This window comes from Cervus canadensis, chromosome 15, assembly GCF_019320065.1.
Source record: "Cervus canadensis isolate Bull #8, Minnesota chromosome 15, ASM1932006v1, whole genome shotgun sequence".
Lineage (NCBI taxonomy): Eukaryota > Metazoa > Chordata > Mammalia > Artiodactyla > Cervidae > Cervus > Cervus canadensis.
This window is the reverse complement of record NC_057400.1, coordinates 39817806-39838579: the sequence shown is the minus strand read 5'-3', so window position 1 is coordinate 39838579 and position 20774 is coordinate 39817806. Positions and strand designations below refer to the sequence as shown.

General features: G+C 35.7%; 1 protein-coding gene across 15 annotated transcripts in view; it reads left to right on the top strand.

Moving 5' to 3' along the window:
* The window catches only part of BAZ2B (bromodomain adjacent to zinc finger domain 2B), a 399660-nt gene that overhangs the window by 153685 nt on the left and 225201 nt on the right, over nt 1-20774 (top strand). For 14 of the 15 annotated variants that reach the window (XM_043488288.1, XM_043488300.1, XM_043488299.1 and 11 more), the window contains one exon: nt 4897-4939. The gene's annotated coding sequence lies outside the window, so the exon portion shown is untranslated. Of the gene's footprint in view, nt 1-2854; nt 2889-4896; nt 4940-20774 lie in introns of those variants that run through there. The other variant, XM_043488289.1, reaches the window with a different exon arrangement.

Below are 20774 nucleotides of genomic sequence, written 5' to 3'. Positions count from 1 at the left end.
AGAAAAGAAATTTTCAAATATTTTAGAAGGATCATTTACACTTTCATCTTAGTATAGTTTCAGAAATACCTAGTTGTGCTGTTTAATATGATAGTAGCTACATGTCAACATTTAAATTTAAATTAATATTTAAAAGTCAGTTTATTAGTCACACTAACCATATCACAAGTACTCAGGCACATTTGGCTATGGGATAGGTATTGGACAATGCAGATACTAAACTTTTTCATTTTGCATTGTTTCATTGGACAGCTTCATATAGAAGCTGAGAATAGAGTTGTCCCATGATATCAGTGGGGAATTGATTCTAGGACTTGTTACAGATATCATAATCCATGGAAGCTCAAGTCCATTATATAAAGTGGCATAGTACAGTCAGGTCTCCCTTATCTGTAGGATGTGGAGACCACATCCCATGGATATTGATACTGTGTTCCACTAGTGGTAGATCACATTTTTACCAGTTTTCTCAGATATAGATCCCTGTTACTTACAATATCATTTCCCTCCAAAGTATTGCTTATCAAAGTATGTGATTTTTTCCCTACCAAACAATTTCCCCAAGTAATAAAAAAGAACAATAATGCATAGGATTTGAAAGAGCTAGATGATGATAGAAACATGTTTAGATTTTTATAAAGTTTGTTATTAATCTTAAAAACATATGCCAAATTCTGCATAGTGTGATTCTCTAAAAAATGAATGATAGACACAGACTTCCCATGCTACAATCCAAGTTTGCAACGCTGAAACAGCCTACAAGTAGCATATGGTTTATGAGATTACTTTTCATTCATATATTTTAGAGGTAATTTTTATTATATAACCACACCTTGAAAAGAATATAGAATACAGAGAAAACATTAAATTGATTTATAAATGGATGATTAAATATTTTAGTGACTAATACTTTAAGTGAAGGCACTAGTGGTAAAGATGGACTTTTGGTGGCTCAGATGGTAAAGACTCTGCCTGCATTGCAGGAGACCTGGGTTTGATCGCTGGGTTGGGGAGATCTTCTGGAAAAAGAAATGGCGACTCACTCCAGTATTCTTGCCTGGAGAACTCCATGGACAGAGGAGCTTGGTGGGCTACAGTCCAAGGAGACGCAGAGTTGGACACAATTGAGCAACTAACACACACAGTGGTAAAGAACCCACCTGTCAATGCAAGAGACATAAGAGACATAGGTTTGATCCCTGGGTCAGGAAGATCCCCTGGAGGAGGGCATGGCAACCCACTCCAGTATTCTTGCCTTGGAGAATCCCTTGGACAGAGAACCCTGGTGGACTACAGTCCATGGGGTTTCCTAGAGTTGGATATGACAGAAGCGACAGGGTGCACGCATGCAGCATATATTTCCGTGTTCAGATTGAGTAGGATGAGAAAATGTCAGATTTTTTAATTCATTTATTCCTTTGAATGTTTTCAGTAAGTTAGGTATGGATAAATATCCTAACTTTGTGTATATCGAAACTTAAACGTAGGGTTATCAAGTGAAGGTAAAGCTAAAATTCATTATATAAGGAAAGATTTTTTCCATCTGGGAGCAGAGAAAGAAGAAAAATAGTTTCATCCTAATTAATGGAAACATATGATTGTAGCTTAAGATTCTTTTCCCACACTTTAACATTATTAGGTGTTTTCTGAGGGTAAATATAGTTGAGATTTTCTCTGTGCATATTTACTAAATGGTGGTTTATAGGGGAAAAGTACATAACCAATACATTATTTGAATTATGTTTTCATAAAATGTATTGCTACTTTTTTATAATATGTCTAATTTGAATATATTTCCTAGTGTTAAGATGATTTTTTAAAAACTACCTTTTCCTTGATTATGAAAGCCACCCAGGGTTTTTATCAGAAGCTTTGTCTGGCTTTACCCTCTAGGAAAAAAATACATGTTTTTTCCTCATGTATTTATAAATACCTGGTAAGTTATGTGTAAAAATTGCTACCATGATGAAAGAATGTCTCTGCTAGGTTTTTATACTTTGAGGATTAGGACTTTAAATCAAGTAGCATTTTACACCATAGATTTAGTCTTAATTATCTTGTTTTTTTTCCAAAAAAATAAACATTTATCTTTTTATTCAGTTACTTACATTATTTGAATGTAACTATTTAAAAATATTTAATATCTTTTTTAATTTAAGAGTTTTGTGAAAAGTATAATTGGTTCTTTCATAAGACTTTTTGTATTGACTCTTCACATCACAAGCTTGTTTTTTTTGGTATTGATTGAAGTTGAGTGCATAAAGGAGTTCCCTGCAGGCAGGTCTTTGGATTCAAAGAGTAAAGTGTCCCATCTATATGCTTCTGATCTGATTTGATATGATGGGAGCATGGGTAGTTCAGAGAGAATTAATTTCCTGTCTTATATTCTCTTATCCATCCATGCATAATTTAAAACTAACATGTTCTGCACCTTGATAATCTTTCCTCTTTTGCCTTCAGTCTATTTTTCCTTTCTCTATTTCTTGGACTTAAAAAATAACAAAACAGAAGACATTTTCACCTCTCTTGCTTCCCATGAACCTTACTTATGCATGCTTAGTCGCTCAGTCATGCCCCTCTTTGCAGCCCCGTGGACTGCAGCCTACCAGGCTCCTCTGTCCATGGAGATTCTCAGGCAAGAATACTGGAGTGGATTGCCATGCCCTCCTCCAGGGGATCTTCCCAACCCAGGGACTGAACCCAGGTCTCTCTCATTGCAGGCAGATTCTTTACCATCTCAACCACCAGGGAAGCCCAAGAACACTGGAGTGGGTAGCCTATCCTTCTCCAGGTGATCTTCCGGATCCAAGAATCAAGCCAGCGTCTCCTGCACTGTAGGTGGATTCTTTACCAGCTGAGCTACCAGGGAAGCCTAAGCCTTATTATAGGTATTCCCTAAATTCTGCTTAATGGTCTGTCTTTACTTTATATTCATTTCCTTGGTGAACTCATCCACTCTCTTGGCTTGAATTGTACTTTTTTATATGACTCATTTTTTAAATCTTGGACTATTCTAAATCACGATTTCTACCTGTTGTTGAGAAGTGTCTCCATTTGAATAGCCTTTGGTAACATTGGGCTTATTTATTGTCCAACATGAAAGTCACTCTACTCTACCACTGTAGGTTTATTTCATTGTACCCCCGATAATCTTTCATTCTCTGATGTCCTTGTTGTACTTAGTTTAGCGTGAACTCCTTTTATTTCTCCATGTAAGATGTTGCTTGGGTTTCCCATTCTATCTGGACTCATCTTCACTGTCCAGACCTTCATTATATCACACCTGTAACTCATTGCACCCACTTTCACACTACTCCCTGCTTTTCCCATTTGTTTTTTTGAACTTCCCAAACTCCGCCTGCAGTGATTTTTTTAAAATGCATACAAAGTTGTTATGGCATATTTTTCTTAAATAGAAATTGTAAGCATTTTTATTTATATGTTCCTCTGGGCATAGTGCTAGATGCAGTAAGAAATCAATAAGTAATTGTTCACTCATTCATTCAGCAGCTCTTTCTTGAGTAGTTGTTGGGTTCCAGCTATTATACTAGTACTCCAGTGATCTTCTCTTACAGAGCTTGCAGCTGAAAAACAGTCTCTGGTGGTAATAGAAGGCTTCTCTGAGAAACTGACATTTGTTATCAGACTGAATGAAGTAAGAAAGCCAGTCTTGTAAAGATACGGGGAACAATTGCTCCAGGCTGAGAGAACAGCAAATGTCAAGGCCCTGAAGAGGGACAGGTTTGGTATATTTGGGGAATATCAAAAAGGTCATTGTGACTGGAACGTAGTAAGGAGAGAGTGGCAGAAGTTGTAGTCAGGAAACTAGGTGACAGAGAGACCATGGTAGGTATTAGAGATTATATTCTAATTGATGGAAAAGCCATTGGATAGTTTTGAGTAAGGGAGTGATGTGAGCTGATAACATTTGTCGCTGAGTTAAGGACAGTAGACTAGAATAGTGATATAGGAGAGCAATATCTTGAACTAGTGAGGTAAAAAGCAGTAATAAGGACAGAATGAGGAAGAATGGTTGGCAGGATAGATTGGATGGGAGGTGTGAGATAGAAAAAGGAACCAAGGAAAACTCAGTTCTGTGTGCTCGGACAAGTCATGTATCCTCTCCAACGTCTGTTTTTCCTGTGTGTATAAGAAGAAGTACCTCTTTCCCACTTTGAAGGACGTGTTATGAGGAAATGAAATAATAATGAAAGCTAATTATGAATCTTAAAACACCATTAATGTAGTATAACTTTTAAACAGCAAACATTTAAAAGCTCACCTTAAATTACTTCCCTGGTCGCTCAGCTGGTAAAGAATCCGCTTGCAGTACTGGAGAGGCCAGTTCAATTCCTGGATCAGGAAGACCCCTGGAGAAGGGATAGGCTATCAACTCCAGTATTCTTAAGCTTCCCTGGTAGCTCATCTGGTAAATAATCTGCCTGCAATGCAGAGTTTCTCCTGTTGATTGATAATAGGTAGTAGATCATGTTTTGGGCTTAGACTGAACAGCTGATCTAATCACAGAAAAAAAAGGATACCTGTCTGTCATTTGTTTTATAGTATATTTAAGACATTGTGATTCTCTTCTTGGTAAATATTTGAAAAAAATAAAACTAACCCGAGTGACCTATTGTTTATTTACTAATATGTTTACTCTGGGGTGTTGTTGATTATAAATGAAACATAATTTGCCATGCTATAAGAAATAATGACCTATAAATAAACTCTAGATGTTTTATGCTTATTTGTGTCATGCCAATTGTACTTTTCCTGATAATTTTAGAATACCTTATGGCATCATGACAGACAAATATTCTAAACAAAGTTTTTAGTTTTTGAAATTACTTACTCAAGTATGATTCAGCTGAATGTATTTCTGTTTTCCTATTACAGATTTCTCAACAGTGATGTCACAAGATTGACCACATTGATCACAGTAAGACTAAAATGATAATTAAGCTTTTAAAGATGTCTTGTTTTCTCTGAGAATGAGAATTAAGTTAGAAAATATTTATAATTTTTAATTGTTACTCTTTCTTTCAACAGCCAATTGAATATTTACATTTAATGATTCACATCTCACACTCTATAGTTTATTTAAATAGTTCTTTAAATGATTTTAAACACTTTAAATGAAAATTATCCTTAATTTATAACTGAAATTATATACCCAATTATATATATATATTTCAGTGTGAATCATAACCTGAACATGATCATTTTTAGTTTTGTCTTTATAAAATATGGTACAAAATATTTAAGGTGAATCCACATTAGGAAAAAGATTATAAAAATAAAATTACTTGAGACTGTAATCACATATTATGAAGGACTGTGAAAACAGCCTTCTTGAAAGGATTCTTAGACTTCTTTATTAACATTTTCATTGATGTATAGAGTCTTCCAAATATGGAAAGTTGTTCAAAAGTATAGTTTTCTTAAGAAACAGATACTTTTCCTCTTTAATTTTAAAATGTTAATTTCTACTGTGTATAAGGAAATATGCTACATAAAGAAGAACCTTATCCAAGGTTTTGATCTATATTATTAGAAAATTCTAACTAGTAAAATCTGAATTGCAGTAATGAAATTTTACAGCATTTTTGAAAACGCCTTTTAAATAACAGAGGAAGAAATTGAGTATATTATTTATTCAGTGAATCTGCTTCTTTAATCCTATTTTAATTGTTCATTAGAAGCAGTATTTATCAGAAACGTTAATCTGTATATATATAATCTTTATGTTTTAACATTTTTTTTGAAAACTGGTTAATTTGTTAAATTTAACATTTTTCAGAGTCCAGAGAGGGCTTTTATTGTATTTTTAAAGGCTTTATCATCATCGTTGAGTCTACAGATTTTTATGGCATGTTCATTCATTTTCCTAAGGGAGCATTTTAAATATCTCTGATTTGTAGCTCTTTGCTTATTTGTTTTTTCTTAATCAGAACTTTATGGCCCTCACTAATGGTTTACAGCAAGATATTAACATATTTCTGTAGCATCCTCTGTTTTGCATCTAATGTTTTACAATCAAGGAAGTTAAAATTAACATCATATGAAAAACGTATTTTTTTAATTTAAAAAATGCTGACCCTCAGTACATTTTAGAGTAATATTAAGAGAACATTTAATTGCAACTGTTTAAATTCCAGAATTTCAGGAAGAGAGGTGGTGTTCAGATTTAACATTATCAGATGATAAATAAGTTAAAACTAAGTATTCATATGAGAGTTTCATAAGTACCTGATAACAGAAACCCTTTCTCGTAATGTCAAGGTTGTGAAGCTTTCTCTAGCCCCTTAAGTCAAGAAGAGTGGGTAGATTTCAACACTGATTCAGGCTGAAAGTATTGCGAGAGTAGTTCAAGTGTTGACCATGGGACTGAAATAAAATGAGACCAGGGGAAGGCTGATATAGTCAAAGAAAATGGAGAGATTAAAGGACTAGTCAGGGTAGATAACATTGTGGTTGAAATGGGGATATTATAGATTTTTTCAGAGCTGAAGCTGTACTAAGTATTTATATATTATATAATATACACCTTATATATATAATTTTTTCTTCGGAAATTTTCAGAACTCAGAATTTCTGTTTTTAAGCTCTATGTTATTGGAGTCAGCAAAAAGTTTGTTTAGATTTTTCCATAACATCTTTGGCCAACCCAGTATATTCCACTGAAATGTCATTATCTTCTAAATGATCTATCTCTTCTTCCTGGCCATTAGCAATTCTACTGAAGCCTATACATATGTGATCCTCAGTTTATTTTTATTAAAGCATTGCTCTAACTCTTTTGTTTCTCTGCTTGAAGATGTTTAACGGCTTTCCATTTCTTGTATGCTCAAATCCAAACTTTCTAACTTGGTATTCAAGACCCCTCCTCAGTTTGGCTGTAACATATTTCCCAGACAAATATCTTATTATTCAAGAAGAAAACCCCTACATTCCACAAAATGTGGACTACATACTCCACCCTGGATATACATTTTGTCTCCATACTTACATTCACGTCATTCCCTTTTCCTAGAATATTCTTTTTCTTTTTCAGGCTTTTATGCTCTTGATGAAATCAAATCTCCTCTTGAATGTCCTGTACACATGTAATCATCTTTCTGAGGCCGTCCCTAATCATCCTAATTGAAAATAACTGTCTCTCCTTAGTTGTTTGGTAATACTCAATTTTTATTATTCCTATGTAACTTATAACATATATTCCCCTGTATTTTGCATATTTTAATATGTATTTAATAAATGCATATTTTAATATGTATTTTCTAATTGTATTCAGCACAATGTGTTGTTAGTAGTCATAAATACCCACAAAGAACTAAATTAGTATATTTGTGTGCTTGTGTACTCAGTCGTGTGTGACACTTTGTGAACCCCCCAAGGAATGTAGACTACCAGGCTCCTCCATCCATGGGATTTCCCAGGCAAGAGCACTGGAGTGGTTTGCCATTTCCTTCTGCAAGGAATCTTTCCAACCCAGGGATCGAACCTGCGTCTCTTTTGTTCCTGCAGTGGCAAGCAGATTCTTCACCACGGAGCCACCTGGGAAGCCAGAGTATCTTTCAGCTTGGTTCAGTTCAGTCGCTCAGTTGTGTCCGACTCTTTGTAACCCCATGGACTGCAGCACGCCAGGCCTCTCTGTCCATCACCAGCTCCAGGAGTTTACCCAAACTCATCTCCATTGAGTTGGTGATGCCATGCAACCATCTTATCCTCTGTCGTCCCCTTCTCCTCCCGCCTTCATTCTTTCCCAGCATCAGGGTCTTTCTAGTGAGTCAGTTCTTCGCATCAGGTGACCAAAGTATTGGACTTTCAGCTTCAGCATCAGTCCTTCCAATGAATATTCAGGACTGATTTCCTTTAGGATTGACTGGTTGGATCTCCTTGCAGTCCAAGGGACTCTCAACAGTCTTTTCCAACACCGCAGTTCAAAAGCATCAATTCTTTGGCACTCAGCTTTCTTTATAGTCCAACTCTCACATCCATACATGACTACTAAAAAAACCATAGCTTTGACTGTTCGGATCTTTGTTGGTAAAGTGATGTCTCTGCTTTTTAATATGCTGTCTAGGTTGGTCATAGCTTTTCTTCCAAGGAGCAAGTGTCTTTTAATTTAAGGGCTGCAGTGAACTTCAGATGTTCAAGCTGGATTTAAAAGCAGAAGAACCAGAGATTAAATTGCCAACGTCTGTTGGATCACTGAAAAAAGAATATCTTTAGTTTTCTTACATTAAAATTGAAACAAGGATACTAATATATCAACGTCCAAAACTGAGCCATAGGAAGCAAGCTAGATAGGAAAGAGCATAACTCTTAGAACCAGAGCAAGTGCAAGTGCTGAGGTCACTGTATGTATACTGTGTATATGACCTTTAGCAAGTCAGCCTCTTTGTGCCTCAGTATTTTCACAAAATGACTTATGCATATATTTAAAAAGATTTTTATAAATATTAATTACCTTTCTTCCCTCTTAATTAACTTTTTGGTTTGCTCTTTTATTAATATGAGAAGGGGTAAGACATCAACTATGAAGAATAGGGGTATATCCTAATTTACCTTACTCCACACTATGATCTTTTCATCTATTCATTTTAATATATAGATTTTTACTTTCTACCTTATATATAGAAATGATAACTTTGTTCACTCACATAAGATCCAGGAAAGAAGCTGATTAGATCTGTTGATATAATGTGATTTTTGGGGAAGTGGGGGAAGGGAGTCAGACCTCATTAGAATACCAACATCTTAAAAGGCCAGAATTAACTTTAGAATAGTTTAGGTTGTGCTAAATTCCCCTTATGTAACAAATGACAAAACCAACATCCAAGAGTTTGAAGGTAGGTGGCTTGCATAATTGTTAAGAAGAGGAACTGGGTCGGAAAAACCTTTGCATTTGTGCTCTGATATTTAATATAACTGTTTTCTCTTGAGTCAGTTACGTAGTCTAAGATCCAGTTTGGTTTTTTTTCTCTGTTTAAAGTGGAATAATGTTTAATACTTCAAGAGTGTTGTGAATATTAAATGAAAAAATGCTTATTACAGAAGCACAAAACCCAGACTGAAGTGGTAAATTCTTTTGACCTCTTATCATAGTCATCATCATCTGTAAAGTTACTCGCCCAAAGTCACATACTTTGAGATCTTGATCAAAACCTGGTTTTTCTTTATTCTAATTTCTACTTCTGTTTTGTGATCACTCTACATGATTAAAAATCTCTAAACAGCATTTGTAGGAGATACAGTAAACTAACTGATGGACTTTTTTCTTCCCAAATCTCCCCAAATCCTCTATCTTCTCTAAGAGATTTCATGCAGTTTCATTTACATGCAATTTTGTTTATATGTAGTTTTATTAATACAATGGTTATATTTTATTTTAAATATTCTCATTTAACATTTTGACTCATATTTAATAACCTGTTACAAAGCAACTTTTATAATAATTGAAGTAGCTTTTTCTGTTTTATTGAAATTCCTTTTTCCTGTTGGTAATTTTACTGTGAATATTATTTAAACTTCATAGAGATTAATCTCTCCCAATAGAAATATTTAACTTAAAAATTGAAATTTAGAAGAAACTACTATATAATTTTACAGTATACACACTACTAGAAATATTGGTGTTAAATAGTAAATGTCAGTTATGTACCTACCTCAGATAACATATAACCAAACACGGCAATGATTGACTGTTGTACCCTAACATCAGTTTTCCTCATCTACTAATTTTTTCCCAGTCTATTACTACCTGGAATGAAAGTATCACTTTCAGTCTCACTTACAGCTAAATGTGGTCATGTGACTAAGTTTTAACTAGAGATACATAAGAAGTAGGACTGTGTGCAGCTTGTGTGGAAAGTAGCCTTAATGGAAGAGGGGTATGCCCTCTTTCCCCCCTTTCCTCTATGCTTACTGATATGTGGATCTGATAAGTGAACAATAAGGGAAAACCACAAATTCAGAATGGGCAAAGCAGTAAGATTTAAAGTCCCTGGTAACTTCAGAATGGCATCTTGCCCACTCTTGACTTGTTTATACCCTTGACTTGATTGGGATAAACTTCTATCTTATAAGCCACTCAGTTTTGGGCTGTCACTCATAACCAAAATTTACCTTGATTTACATCAAGATAATATAACAGAGTTTACACCATTGTTTCAATGTCTTTGATTTATTTATATTTCATTTATTTCCATTGAACTCTGTTGTCACTTTTTGATGGCTTGAATTTTAGGAGAAGAATAGAATGATTCACTCTCTTTGTCTCGGAAAGGAGACTAGGGAAATCTTTAAAGAGAGGGTAGACATCTAGGCTAGGTTTTGAGGTATGAGTTACAAGAGATACAGAAAGAGAAAATAAGCATATAGATTGAAAACAACATGTATTCAGGGACATTCAACCATTTTAGTTCATTATTCTTGAAATGTAAAATTTGAGGAAGTAATGAGCCTAGAAGTCATATCTTATAGGAGTTTACAAACCAAAAAGTTTGCTAAGTGCTGAGTACCTAATGAAGTTTCTTCTAATGTTAATAATTTTAGTATTACTCATGGTTTTTCCCATTAAATATTTTTTAAATAAATATATTTTTATACAAAGCATTTAGGAAGGAAGAACAAAACTATTTATTCACTCCTTAAGATACTAGATGATCTCTGTTTGAGTCTTTGACAAGTTTAGAAGACATAGTATTACATGTTACAGGTAAATAACTGAGTTAGAAGGGTCAAATGTCTTTCCCAGTGTGCTAGTTAAGTCATTATTTGGAAATTACAAAAATCAAACATTTAAGAACAAGTCTGCTATGTATTATATGACTTTTATTTTTCTTCTTTTGTAATACCAAAAAGAGAGTTATAGCCAAATTTAAAATATCTTTGATAAAATATATAACATTGGTCAAGCCAGAATTTATGAAAATAAAGAATTTCCATATTTTATGACAATGAATACATCTAAAACATTAAATTTAAAAATCTAGCATCTTAAAATCATAAACTATTTCTTAAACATTTTGTTTTCTAGAGTCTGAATTGTGAACATATCTTCAAAGTTAGTATATAGCAGCCATTTAAATTACTTTATACAGATCAATTTTCTGTTGCTATTGTGTATTTGAGTAAAAGAAACCTCCATTTACTACTATTGCATCTCACCAAAAAGTTGCAGTTTTAACATTAAAGGAGCTAATAGTATGCATGGTGTTCTTAGTATGAGTACCTGTAGATAGGAATGATACCCTGTTGCAGAGACCCTACTGAACTTTCAACAAGTGAAAATGTACAATGTTACATACTTATTTGAATTAAAGATGGAAAGTGAAAGTAAAGTGAAAAGTTGCTCAGTTGTGTCCAACTCTTTGTGACCCCATGGACTACACAGTCCATGGAATTCTCCAGGCCAGAATACTAGAGTTTGTAGCCTTTCCCTTCTTCAGGGGATCTTCCCAACCCAGGGATCGAACCCAGGTCTCCACATTGCAGGCAGATTCTTTACCAGCTGAGCCACAAGGGAAGCCCAAGAATACTTGTGTGGGTAGCCTATCCCTTCTCCAGAGGATCTTCCTGACCCAGGAATTGAACCTGGGTCTCCTGCATTGCAGGCAGATTCTTTACCAACTGAGCTATCAAGGAAGCCCTGATTACTTAGATTAAAGATTACTTCTTATGTAAAAATTCTAAATGAGCTACTATTTAATAGATCTTCCTAAAAATAAAAGATACAGTTACCTTAATATAACTTAGTGATATAGAGGCATGAGAGAATGTAAAAGAAAAATTAATTTTCTAATTTGGTTTGGTATTTTTCATTGTAATCAGCAAAGAGTCTAGCACCTAGACTACTAGGTAAATATTTTCTGAATTAAAGTGACTTGAAAGTTAATCTGGCTAATAGATCATTCTTTTCCTTTCACACCTTCTAAATTACCAGTGCACATATCTTCTGTGAGAACATTTATTGAAATGTTGGTCATGGAGTAGGTAAAATACAGATAGAGTCTACAGAAACTGATGTAGAGATGAGCAGAAGTGTGTTATAGACTGAGGTATGGGATTATGATGTTCGACTCTCATTCTTTTTCTACTAATACACAAAGGAAAAACTGAAGAGGAGGAAAGATTTTTATATAAATGGAAATAGAAAAATTCTTACTGTATTATATCTGTGTTATTGTTGTTCAGTCTCCCAGTCGTGTCTGACTTTTGGCAACTCCATGAACTGCTGCACACCAGGCCTCCCTGTCCCTCACCATCTCCTGGAGTTTGCCTAAGTTCATGTTCTTTGTTTCAGTGATGCCATCCAGCCATCTCATCCTCTGATGCCCTCTTCTCCTTCTGCCCTCAATCTTTCCCAGCATCAGGGACTTTTCCAATGAGTCATCTGTTTGCATCAGATGACCAAAATACTGGAGCTCCAGCTTTTGCATCAGACCTTCCAGTGAATATTCAGGATTGATCTCCCTTAAGATTGACTGGTTGATCTTGCTGTCCAAGGGACTTTCAAGAGTCTTCTCTAGCACCACAGTTCGAAGGCATCAGTTCTTTGGTGTTCTCCCTTCTTTACAGTCCAGGTCTTACAACCGTACGTGACCACTGGGAAAACCATAGTCTTGACTATAAGGACCTTTGTCAGCAGAGTAATGTCTGTGCTTTTCTATATATGGTCAAGGTTGGTCATTGTTTTTCTGCCAAGAAGCAATCATCTGATTTCATGGCTGCAGTCACCATCCAGTGATTTTAGAGCCCAAGAAGAGGAAATCTGTCACTACTTCCACCTTTTCCCCTTATATTTGCCATGCAATAATGGGGCCAGATGCCATGATCTTAGTTTTTTTAATATTTAGTCTTAAGACGGCTCTTTCACTTTCCTCCTTCACCTGCATCAAGAGGCTCTTTAGTTCCTCTTTGCTTTCTGCCATTAGAGTGGTATCATCCACATATCTGAGGTTGTTGATGTTTCTCTTGATTCCAGCTTGTAACTCATCCAGCCCGGCATTTCTTATGATGTGCTCAGCGTATAGGTTAAACAAACAGGGTAACAGCAGACAGCCCTATCGTACTCCTTTCTTGGTCTTTAACCAGTCAGTTGTTCCATACAGGGTTCTAACTGTTGCTTCTTTACCCACATACAGGTTTCTCAGGAGACAAGTAAGATGGTCTGGTATTCCCATCTTTCTAAGAGCATTCCAGTTTGTCATGATCCACATAGTCAAAGGCTTTAGCGTAGTCAATGAAACAGAGCTAGATGTTTTTCTGAAATTCCCTTGCTTTCTCTATAATCCAGCAAAGGTTGGCAACTGGATCTCTAGTTCCTCTTCCTTTTCTAAACTCTCCTTGGACATCTGGAAGTTCTTGGTTCGCATAATGCTGAATCAGCCTAGCATGCAAGATTTTAAGCATGACCTTACTAGTATGGGAGATGAGTGCAATTATCTGATGGTTAACACATTCTTTAGTACTACCCTTCTTGGGAATTGGGATGAGGAATTGGGAATTGACCTTTTTCAGTCCTGTGGCCACTTCTGGGTCTTCCAGATTTGCTGACATAATGAATGCAAAACCTTGATGGCATCATCCTTTAGGGATTTGAATAGCTATGTTGGAATTTCATTCCATCATCTGGATTTCCAACAGCAGTGCTTCTTAAGGCCCACTTGACTTCGCACTCCAGAATGTCTGGCTGTGGGTGACAAACCACACCATGATAGTAATCCAGTTCATTAAGATCTTTTTTATACAGTTCTTCCATGTATTCTTTCCATCTCATCTTGATCTCTTCAGCGTTTACTAGGTCTCTACCATTTTTATCCTTTATTGTGCCCGTCTTGGGGTGGAATGCTCCCTTGATGTTGCCAGTTTTCCTGAAGAGATCTCTAGTCTTTCCCCTTTTGTTGTTTTCTTCTATTATTAAGCACTGTTCATTGAAGAAGGCCTTCTTGTCTCTGCTGGGTGTTCTTTGGAGCTCTGCGTTTAATTGGATATATGTTTCCCTCTCTCTCTTGCTTTTCACTTCTCGTTGTTCTTCTGCTGTTTGTAAAGCCTCCTCAGACAACCACTGTGACTTCTTTTCTGTTTCTGTGGGATGGTTTTGTTTGCTGCCTCCTGTAGAGTATCACGGACCTCTGTCCATAGTTCTTCAGGCACACTGTTAACTAGACCTAGGCCCTTGCATCTCTTCATTGCCTTTACTGTGAATTCATACAGGTTTGATTTAAGTCATAGCTGTCTGGCCTAGTGTTTTTCCCAGTTTTCTTTAGTTTAAGCCTTAATTTTGTCATGAGAAGCTGATGATCTGAGCCACAGTCAGCTCTAGGTCTTTTTGTTGTTGTTGTTGTTGGCTGCACATAGCTTCTCCATCTTTGGCTACAAAGAATATAATCAATTTGATTTCAGTATTGACCATTTGGTGATGTCCACATGTAAAGTCGTCTCTCATGTTGTTGAAAAAGGATATTTGCTAAGACTAGTGCATCCTCTTGGCAGAATTCAGTTAGTCTTTGCCCTGCTTCATTTTGTTCTCCAAGGCCAAACTTGCCTGTTACTCCAGGTATATCTTGACTTCATACTTTTGCATTCTAATCCCCCAATGATGAATAGAACATCTTTTTTAGGTGTTAGTTCTAGAAGGTCTTCTAGATCTTCGTAGAACTGATCAACTTCAGCTTCTTTAGCGTAGGTGGTAGAGGCATAGACTTGGATTATTGTGATGTTGAATGGCTTGCACTGGAAATGACTCATTCTGTCATTTTTGAGTTTGCACCAAATACTGTATTTTGGACTCTCTTGTTGATTTTGAGGGCTACTCTGTTTCTTCTATGGTATTCTTGCCCCCAGTAGTGGATATAATGGTCATTTGAATTAAATTCGCTCATTCCATTTTAGTTCACAAAATGGATGTTGATGTTTATTCTTACCATCTCCTACTTGACCACGTCCAGTTTTCCTTGATTCATGGACCTAACATTCCAGGTTCCCATACAATACTGTTCTTTGCAGCATCGGATTTTACTTTCATCACCAGACCCATCCACAACTGAGCATTGTATCCGCTTTGGTCTAGCTGCTTCATTCATTCTGGTCTATGGTAATTCTCCTCTGCTCCTCCCCAGTAGCATATTAGCCACCTTCAGACCTGGGGGACTCATCTTTTGGTTTCATATCTTTTTGGCCTTTTATACAGTCCATGAGGTTCTCACTGCAAGTATACTGGGGTGGTTTGCCATTCCATCCTCCAGTGGATTACGATGTGTCAGAACTCTCTGCTATGACCCGTCCATCTTGGGTGGCCCTGCACAGCACGGCTCGTAGCTTCATTGAGTTACGTAAACCCCTTCGCCATGACAGGGCAGTGATCCTTGAAGTGGGTATTACATCATAAGGGTACCTAAAATTAGCATGTCATAGATGTTAAATAAGTCTAACTAATAGAAATATTCCTTATGTTTTCCTTATGTGAGTATCTTTAAAAAGCATTACATCAATAAGTATAAGTAAACTTTTCCACATGCAAAGTAAGCCATTTATTTTTATGCTGCTTGGAATCTTATTTTCTGATTTTCTTTCTTAGAGGAAAACTCCTCACGTTTTGTTCATAAAATTGATAATTTTCTCTTTATTGCCTTTGCCAATGAATATTCCTGTCTTTTTTTACTCAAGTTTGTGTCATATTTTCAATCTTATGGCAAACAAATTATAGAAAACTTAAACACTTGGCACTAAACTCACATGTCACAGCTGCCCTCAAATGTTACCTCCTCCATAAAACCTCTGCAGTTGGAATTAATCTCCCCATCATTTCTGCCTGTATAGTGTTTGTTATTTCTATTATAGCATTGTTCTTCAACATTGGATCCTTGGACCTGAGTACATAGATATGTTCTCTCTGTGGGAGAGAGAGTGTTTACTACAAGAATTTATAAATTTCAACCCTAATAAAAAAGAAATATTCTTGGATCATCTAAGATGCTTACCTTATAAGCTGTTACTTCATTAGACTTTCAGGGCTATGAATGTATTAAGTCAGTTTAATGAGAAAAGAATAAAAATAGATTTGATAGGTGCAGATGGTTCATTTGTACCAACTGAGGGCCAGTTGACATCAAAATGAACTAAATTATAGCTTTGTAGAGTTTTAGTAGAAAGAAATGGTGGGAATATTAAATTGTTGATGGAACACTAGTATGTGTTATAAGTATACATATGTGTGTGTGTGTGTGTGTGTGTGTGTATGTTCAGTCACTCAGTCGTGTCTGACTCTGCAATCCTACTGGACTGTAGCCTGCCAGGCTCCTCTGTCCATGGAATTTTCTGAGCAAGAATACTGGAGTAGGTTGCCGTTTCCTCCTCTAGGGGATATTTCTGACCCAGGGATCAAAGCCATGTCTCCTGTGTCTCCTGTATTGGCAGGCAGATTCTCTGCCACTGAGCCACCTATAAGACATGCATGCCAAACTCAAATGTAACTGGAAAATAATGGGGAAAAAGCAGTCAGCACCATATTCATGTTGAGTATAGTGATTTTGTTTGAGCAAAAATATCATATTGATAGCAATTTGTGGGTTTTTTTGATAGCAATTTGTAATCTGTTAGTTTTCTAGTTTTTATGTACATAATTTGTAAATTTGTTTTGATACTATTTTTACTATAGTAAGACCTGAAAGCAAGAAGAGTTTATCCTTATCCATAATTTTGCTTTTTCAGGTATTTCAGTAATGGAATTGTGTATCTGTTAGCACTTGTCCACAGCACATTTTTCCCTCTTTATAAGGATTTATATACACCCAAGTTTCAGAAACATTCTTACAGAGCCTTTACCTGCCTGAGATGAGTTGTGTGTTTGGCTCTTTTACCTATTTGATTGTAAAGTTCTTACAGTAAGGTCATACACTATGTTAAATTCATTCTGTTTTTTTTTTTTTTAAAGATTTTTTTTTATGTGGACCATTTTTTAAAGTTTTTATTGAATTTGTTACAGTATTACTTCTTTGTTTTTGTGTTCTGGATTTTGAGCCATGGGGCATGTGAGACTTTAGCTCCCAGACCAAGGATTGAACCCACACCCCCTGCAATGGAAGGTGAAGTCTTAACCACTGGACCACAGGGAAGTCTCTGTTTTATTCATTCTTGCCAAGTAGTACTAGTGGTAAACATCCCATCTGCCAATCCTGTAGACACAAGAGATGTGGTTTTGATCCCTGGGTCGGAAAGATTCCCTGGAGGAGGCATGGCAATCCACTCCAGTATTCATGCCTGGAGAATCCCATGGACAGAGGAGTCTGGTGGGCTACAGTCAATAGGGTAGCACAGAGTCGGATACGACTGAAGCAACTTAGCAGCGCATGCACGCAGTTCCATTAGCATCGATTACAATGCGTTCATTCTTGCAGTCCCATTAGAGTTGATTACAATGCCTTATCTCCAGTAGAGGCACAACAGAAATTTATGCAGAAAACTGGCCTACGCAGATGTTGATAGGCCAGTGTTGATAATCTGTTCAATTAAACTAGAATAGATAAATATGTAGAAAACAATATAGGAAAAATACATTTTAACAGTTTGAAAATTCATACAAGTTAACAAATTCTTCTTTTAAATTAAATATCCTATAGAATTTTGGTCACTTATAGTGTTGTATGAATCACTTTAATTTGATAGTCAAAGGATCTGTAGGGTAATAGCAAAATAAAGGTTTCATGGCAGGCTAGAACTGAATGTGGAGATGTAACCAGAGTGCTTCAGGTAGCCAGACAGTGTATCATTGCAAAATATAGTTTTGTATAGTTAGGGCAACTTAAGAGCCTTGGTTTCCTAGGTGAGAGGAGACAAAAGAGAGGGGAATAGAGAAGGATATGGGAAGGTACTAAAGGCAGTATATCCCTCCTTTTTTGTAACGGCCTGAAGCCACAGTGCCTCAGGAACATTCCCTTTAGCTTAGACCAAAGTAAAACTGGCATAAATTTAAATCTTCTAGAATAATATAGCAAGTATATTTTATACTTTCCCGATTCTTTTATGGTAGATTTTTGTATAGTGTTGACATGGTATAGAGTTCAGTTGTCTTGTTAACTTCTTCAGGGTATTCCTATTTCCTGTTTAAATTGAATTACCTATTTCTAAATTTCAAAGCCATTCAAAGTTAGCCTTGTTCTATCCATGTAACTTCATTTTCCTCTACTTTTCCAACACAGTTTGTTTCCTAGTCAGAACAATCCTATAGCCACAACATACAATGAGGATTTTGTCTACATGTCTTTTCCTATACATCGTTTCCTTTCTTGCAGTGTTGTTACCTTTCTTTCTCCAGTGCCAATTCATTCTTCAAGCGGTCTTGTCATGTTTTATGACAATTGTGACCTTCACTGAGCTTCCTTTCCTGTCAACACTTGATGTTTATTTCCTACCCACAGACCTCTTTTTAAAATTTTAGAACCCCTATTTCCAGCTCTGGGTGTGACATTCCAGCCTGGCCATCCCACTGACGCTAATTCAGGATGTCTAAAGTTGACTCGTTCTCTTCCAATTCCCCAGAAACTTTTCCCTCTCTGTATATTCCCTGTGTTGGTCAGTGATATCAACATTTAGTCAGCCACCAAAGCATGTTAGTTACCTTCTTCAAAAGTGCTCTTCTAGTCTGACATCAAATTCTGTTCATTCTCTGTATGCGATGTAATAATAAGATGTTTATCTAATGTTTATGGAGTTCTTGGTCTGCGCTAGGTACTAATCTAAGCATGTAACCTGGGATAACTAATTTAATCTCCCTAATATCTTTATTTATCATTCGTATTTTTATATAAGAAAAATAAATTTGTTAGCAAAAGTACCCATGAAGCTGTCCATCCAAATTAAAAAAAAAAGAAAAAATTTGAATATGATTGAGCTTAGTTTACAATAAATAGTAAGGACAGAGGGACATACTAAATGACACCAGGGATATAAAGTCAGGAAAGTCCAAACTGAGAAACTCTAAAAGACAAAAGATGTATTTTCTTCAATTGAAAATATTAATGGAAAAAATGCCTGGCATGGGGATATATGGTAGGCACAGTTCCAGATTCAAAGGAACTAAAAAGGAATATCAGTGAGTTCTAATGTACACATCATATTTGAGTCCAGATTCAAACAAACACTTTTAAAATATTGTAAGACAAAGAAATGTGTACATTGAATATTTATTATTAAGTTGTTGTTAGAAATTATGTTAGATATGATAGTGGTGTTGGGCTCTTTGTTCATTTAGCACAAGTCTGTGACAAGAAATATAAGCATCTTTGTCATAGGCTGAGCTTGAGAAAAAAAAGTGTATTCACGAAACACCTTTTATTTTTTTTTACTTGGCACCTCAGATAAAAGAGAATTTGCTAAAGGGACTGACAAAGCATTTAGCCCAATAACCATTTTTATAAATAAAATATATAATTTCTTGATTTTGCTAACCATAATTATCCTTCAAAAAAAGATCACAATTGTGTTGTACTTTCCCAGTATTCAGTGTTTGTTTCATAGAGATATGGTTAAGTTCAGGGGAATAAAAACTAACATTTCTAGACCCTCTGTAAAAGTGATAATGATGATTATGATAGTGGTGGTGATGAGAGTCAACATATAAGTGCTTAATTATGTACAAGGCACCCTTTTTTGAGTTTATTGTTTTAACTTATTTCATCTTCCTAACTTCATGAGGGAGGTATCCTCATTTTACATTTGCAAAAACTGAGTTATAGAGGTGTTAAGCAAGTTGCCCAGGATCAGGTGTTTATTAATCAGTGAAGTTCAGGGCTCAAATCCAGGCAGTTTGACATGGAGCCCATGTCTTTACTGTACTACACTGCCTCTCTCTTTGCACTGGTGCTAGGTGCTATTAATATTTATTTCATTTATTTGGGTATATCTTAATTTCTTCTTCTTTTCCAAAGTATAGTTTTGCCAGATATATAATCCTTGGTTAACAGTTGTTTTCATTCTAGCACTTTAGAATGTCATTCCACTGCCTCTGGCCTCCATGCTTTCTGATAAGAAATAGGATGTTAATTTTATTGAGGACTTCTTGTACATGAAAATTCCTTCTCTCTTGATGCTTTCACGATTCTGTCTTTGTCACTCAACACTTTAACATTAGTATCTGGCATGATTCTCTTTGAGTTACTCCTACATGGAGTATATTGTGCTTGTTAGATATGTAGATTCTCATTTTGTTCATATTTCAATTTCTGTGTTTCCTTTTGTTCTTTGTCCATGGCTTGTTCTAGTGATTTTAAACATATTTAAGACAGGGAATTTGGTCTACAAGAAATGATAAAGGTAGTCCTTTAGGCTGAAATAAAAAGACATTAGACAGTAACTAGAAACCATGAAGAAATAAAGAACTCCTGTGAAGATTACTACATAAATGGGTAAGGACATAGTACTTCAAAGGAAAGACTAGGCCAGTGTAACTGGAGTATAGAGAACAAAGATTATGGTTTGAAATTAACAACCAGAAGCTATAGGACACAGTAGAATAAGATAAGAATTTTTTCCTTTACCTTAAGGTCAATGAGAAATGTTTGACTACCAAATTGAAGAAAGGTTTAAGAAATTATAAGCTTCAAATCCTGTGTCCTGAAATTGTTCTTTATTATTTCAGCAGATGATAACTCAATGCCTGCTGTGTTTGAGGGATATGATTTTATCCTTTCTAAATGCAGTCATGGTTATATCAATTTTCTTGCCTCTGTTTGTGACCTGTTGCTTCTCAGTAAACTGGTGAACCCACA